This window comes from Gopherus evgoodei, chromosome 8 (assembly GCF_007399415.2).
Source record: "Gopherus evgoodei ecotype Sinaloan lineage chromosome 8, rGopEvg1_v1.p, whole genome shotgun sequence".
NCBI classification, from domain to species: domain Eukaryota; kingdom Metazoa; phylum Chordata; order Testudines; family Testudinidae; genus Gopherus; species Gopherus evgoodei.
Genome location: NC_044329.1, coordinates 51,130,681 through 51,136,680, shown reverse-complemented (window position 1 = coordinate 51,136,680; position 6,000 = coordinate 51,130,681).

Genomic DNA, 6,000 nt, shown 5'->3' with positions numbered 1-6,000 from the left:
CAGGCCCCCCATGGCTCCCCCTCCCAACTGGTGCCGCAGGCTCCTCCCCCACTAAGATTCAGTCATGGGTATTTTTAATAAAAGTCATAGAGAGGTCACAGGCCGTGATTTTTTGTTTCTTGCCCATGAACTGTCTGTGACTTTTACTAAAAATACCTGTGATTAAATCATAGCCTTAGTTATCAGCATACTCTGCACTAGCATAGAAGGTAAAGACAAATTCCGTTGGGAACATTATTTAGGGAGCATTTATTTTGGTGTTATAATTGCTTTCAAGTACATGTTTGGACAATGCAGTGTGTCTAGTGGTTAGAACAGGAGACTGAATTTGGAGATCTAGCTTTCATTCCTCATTTTCCCAGTACTTTCTTTATGAACTTGAGCAATTCACTTATCCTCACATTATAGCTAGAATACTGAGACACAGAGAGGTTAACACCTACCTCACGTGGGCCAAGGGTGTGTGATAATTACATAATGTTATGGGACTCCTAACTCAACGCTTGACAGAAAATTTCAAAAACATAAATAAAAGATAAACTTTTTTTTAAATCTGCATTTCTAATAGTTTGGTTAAATTGTAAGTATCCAGATCTCAAAGTGCCTCTTACATGGAGGATATTTCTCCCTAAGAGAGTCCTATGATATGCTGATTAGAGAGAGTTAGTAGGTTTAAATTGGAGATTATATTTTATAATTGGTATTACAGTGGCACCTATAGGCCCAGACTTTGGCTAGGCACTGTACAAACAAAGTGAAGATAGCCCATGCCCCAGAGAGCTTGCAATCTAAATAGATAAGACAAACAAATGGTGGGAGAGAAAGTAGACGAAGTGGGGAAGTGATTTGCCCAAGATCACACAACAGGTAAGTGTGAAAGCTTGGAATAGAACCTGTACTCTTTCTCCTAGACCAGTGGTTCTCAAACTTTTTTTTATCGTAGACCGCTTGAAAATTGCTGAGGGTCTCAGCGGACCACTTAATGATCTTTCCAAATGTTGTTTATACCGTTAGATAACTATTGTAAAGCACTTTTATCCAAAGTGCTATATAAAAAAACCCTTAATTGTTAACTTTTTTTGTTCTATAAATAAAAGCGCACAACTCATATTTTAATATCAGTAGTCATACCTTTCTAATGCAATGGATGTGCCCTCTCTCCCCTGCTGCGGCAGTCCCCAAGCTGGGGCTGGGAAGGAGGGGGTTCTCTTTCCGAACACAGAGCTGAGTCTGTGAAGGAGGGACATCTCTCCCCACAGCCACAGCCCTGGAGCTGGGGAAAGTCGCCTCTTTCTCTGGGTGCCGCAGCCTTGCATGTTCCAAATTCCCCCCACCCCTTCTTCTCACCCCACTTCCCCCTCCCACGTACCCCCTATTCCCCGCCAAGGCCACCACCTCACTGTACATGTGTGTCTTCTCCAGGGTCCAGGCACCTAATTTGTGGAGCCACACCTGCGCGTCTCCACTAATTAGGTGAGTGGCCCTTCATTCTCTCATGTGCGGCCACCCAGGCATGCACCTTAGAGGGAACTATCTGCAGACCACCTGAATGGAGTGCACCTTAGAGGGACTACAGTTTGATAACCTCTATCCTAGACTTTACTGTCTCATGCATACAATGAGGAATCTGCTATAGAGGACCCTCTTTGAAAAATGTAACTTTTGTTAATAAAATAATAATGGATTATTAAATTAAATTTAGGCTTGGTATCATGTGTATATGCAGAGCAGCTGCAATTAATCCTTAAAGTTAAGACTGTCATAATCCTTTATAGTCACCATCCAATGATACTCGTCTTGAGCTAAAGGAAATGGTGTTAATGCAAAGCATGAAGAAATAATTTTACAAGAGAGGAAGACAGAACAGACTATAACCTAAGCATTACTGGATGAAGGGAAAGAAAAAGAAAGGGTGCATACTTCATGCTAGTAGGATATGGAGAAAAGGAAATGTTTCATAATAAACCAGAGAACTAAAGTGCAAGTACTAGCAGTTTGCAACACGAAGAGGCAGCAGCATGTAGCACTTGGCGTAGGCATTCAGGTTCATTGGCTAATATGCTGTAGTTACTTCAGCAGAGGGCACCAGGAGAATAATTGAGCGTGTTAAGTCTACTATGACTTACTGTTAGACCACCTAATATTAAACAAAACTTTGACATTCTTGGTGTTGCAGCCCTTCATTCTTTTGTGCTATGACTTCTTGGATGGGTTTTTTTATTTTTGTGGGGGTTTTTTGGTTTGTCATGACTACAGGGGAATTTTCACTGCGGAGTTACACAGGATATACCTTCATGGACCAAGAGTGCTGGAGAACAAGTTGGATCAAGAATTAAAACAGTGCACATCACTAATGTCTAGGCAACCAGACAGGCAGGACCAGCTTTAGATTTTGTGGCACTTAATAAGAAGAAATGTGGGATCCTTGAAAGATGATAATGTGTAAAATCTGAAGTGATAGGGTGTGGCAGTTAGATGGGTTGGATTGCTTCTAGTTAGCAGGTGTAGGAGGGTTTTAGCAACTGAGGATATGGTGTATGACTGTACACTTGGTTCAGCCCTAGGGCCAGCCTGGAAGGGTGGTCTAAATCAATATTTAATAACTATAGTAATACTTCATACATCTAACACCTTCCATCTCAGAATTACAAAATACATCATACATTTTTAATCATTCATAATATACATGAGAAGTAAGTATTATCTTTATTTTACGGATCATGAAACTGAGGCACAGAGAGTAAATGAGTGATATATACTCTAGGCCCGACAGTCATTTACACACCCCTGTACACTGCCGGAATGGTGAAAAGGGGCTTTAGTGTAAATGAGAAACAAACCCTATATCTAGAGAGAGATTGAGCTAGGAAGAAGAAAAACTAGATTGGAATATTGTAAAAGGGGGACTCACCACTGAAGTACCTCCTTGTGGCTGGGTGTGGCATAGTGACTTGCTTCACATCTGGGATCCCCTGCTGATAGCTGCTCTGGTGTTCTACAGTCCACCTCTTCCAATAACTTGGTCCTCCATGCATGCCACGATTTAAGTCCACCCCTTCTGGGATAACAAAGGCCAACAAACCACTGTCCAATACCTTGTATCAAGTTTTAGCAACAAACCTGCTCTCTGTGGTCCTCATTCCCTTTTGTCAAAGGTCTCTGTCACTCTTCTTTCCTTCTCCAGCCTCACGGCAACATATCAGTGGCTTGTAGGGGGAACCTAGGCCTTCTTACACCAGGGTTCCAGCCCATGGACCCTATAACCAGAAGCCAAGTTGTTCAAGAGTTGTTTCATCCAACTTTGCTGTTGCATCCCTGGACTTCTTTCTATGCAGTCTCTCTCAAGCCTTCTTCCCCACAACCTCTCTAAGTTCACCCTTCTCTCAGGGCCTTCCCCTGAAATTCCCTAACACAGCGGTTTTCAACCTGTGGTCCATGGATCCCTGGGATAATCTCTCTCCTAATCTACCAGACATTTCTAGTCAGGACAGATCCCTGGCTTATTCTCTCTGTTGGGCTTTCTCACTGGTATCTCTATCTCATTCCATTCACTATAGACACTCTCCCAGAAGCCCCCTTTCTTTATCTTTGTTTACTTTGTGCACAACGGTGTCATCGTAAGAGGTTACAACCACCACTTTCTTCATTCATCTTGAGCGCCTGTTTAAAAAAAAAATCCTTGTACTCATTCTAGTATCCTTAAGGACGCACAGCAAGGCTTTTTTAGCACTATTCGATTTTTCTGACATTCTCACTAGTTCCCTAAGGGGGGAAATCTTTGACTCTAAGCCAACAAATATTTTTATAAAGGAACTTTCTTATCATAGGACAATAGCATAGAAGATGATCAACAGTTTTTTAGGGTTTGTACACATTACTCAGGCCATCCTTTTGTATTTTTAATAAACTTAACTTTTCATTTAATGTACGATGACCAGCTAATACTCTAAAAATTACTACTTCACTTTTTCTATCATGACTGTGGAGTATATTATTATCTGTGATTTTTTTAGCATATATCATAAAACCTTCATCCTTTTGTTTCCTTAGTCTATAGTTCTCGCTATTCCTCTGCAAGTTCCTTCATGACCACACTTTTAAATTCTTGTCTGTTAAGGATATACCCCTTTCTGCTTTGACCTTTCTCTGTTTATAAGTCCTCTGCCACGCCTCCTGAACTGGGCTTTGCCTTTAGTTAAGCCTGGCTTTCCTTGCAGGTGCAGCCTGGTATGTTAATTGGCCTCTTAGGCACAATAACTCTTTTGATGCCTGTAAGTGATATACACCCCAACACATATACAAAAAAAGAGTCACCCCAAAGTGCAGGGCATTATTGCTGTCATCCTTTCCTTTTTTTTAAATTGCTACAAAATATAAAGTATGCCAGTCATTTTAGAAATTATTTCTCCTTTCTTAAATGATATCATGGTTGTATGATATTAACATACTTTCAAATGGATTTTTGACTTCTCTCATGTGGAGTAATGGGTACTCCATTGTGTGTAAACATGCTTCACTCTTCTGCTTTTGTCAGCTTTATTTTGTGAAAAGTGCAGTTACTTAGGCCCTGATTCTGAAAACATTTACAAACATGCTTAAAGTAAAACACATACGTAAGTCTTAGCAGGACTGGGGTCTTATTTTGTTATCTTTGATAACATGATATGGTTTAGAATCTTGGCTGTGCCAAATATTTGGGATTTTTGAACACTCACTCAGCCAGCTGGAACAGAGGACAGTTGATCCTTGCTTTTCATTCTGATGTAATTCTAGAACATCTTTCAGTTCTAAACCTGTCATCAGCATTGCAGGTCATTTGGATCATTGAGATGCCTGGCTAAAACTTATTTTGCAGCTGAAGTCTCTTAAGCTTTAAAAATATGTATGCTTGTTTTTATTGAAGATCATTTATTACCAAAATGGAAGCATTTTATGTTATGGTCAAAAAGTTATATAGTTAAAATGCTCTAGTTCAGCTCCTGCACTAACATTCTAAAAAACTTCAACATATTCTCCATATGTCAAACATGTTTGTGTAGGATCAGTTTCAAAAGCAGAGCCTGAAGAACATTGCTAGTTCGCCCAAATAAATGAAACACTGGAAGTGTAACTGCATCAGGTCTTCTGTTTTCAAAGAAATAAAGGAATGGAAAAGTGAAACATCACGTTGTAGGACCAAATATCAAAATTTCCTGTGGGTCGTTGAGGACCCTGTACCTCATGGCAGAATCAGAAGAGATTTGGGGTAATAAATGATCACATATTAAAAATTAGCTTGCAATGAGATATGACAACGGCAATAGCCAAAAGCAAATGCTATTTTGAGTTATAAGCACATCATGCCACAGAGGAGGGGGTGGATGCTTCATTTTATAATGCTCTGGAACTGGACCTCATTGCATTGAGTTTTGGATGCCTCAGTTTCAGAAAGATGTTGACAAATTGGATAAAATGAAAAAAGGCAGTGAAAATGATAGGAGTGTGATAGGATGGATCACAGAAACCCCCTTTGGGACTGCCACCTGATGCGCTGAGACTACCTCTGAGCCCTTTTTCCCTTGCCGCTTGGGACTTCAGAACCCTGCCTGGTTGTGCCAGACTCACTAGCCTGCTACAGACCCAGACCCAGGTCTGAACCACGTCCTTCACAAGCTGCAGGCTTAACTGAAAACAGCTAAAGAAGTACTCCTGTCTCCAGCACTCAGATACCCAACTCCCAATGGGGTCCAAACCCTAAATAAATCCATTTTACCCCATATAAAGCTTATACAGAGTAAACTCATAAATTGTTCACCCTCTATAACATTGGTAGAGACATCTGCACAGCTGTTTGCCCCCCAAGGTATTAATTACTTGCTCTGGGTTAATTAATAAATAAAAAGTGATTTTATTGAATGCAAAAAGTAGGATATAAGTGGCTCCAAGTAATAACAGGCAGAACAAAGTGAATTACCAAGCAAAATAAAATAAAACACACAAGTCTAAGACTAATACATTAAG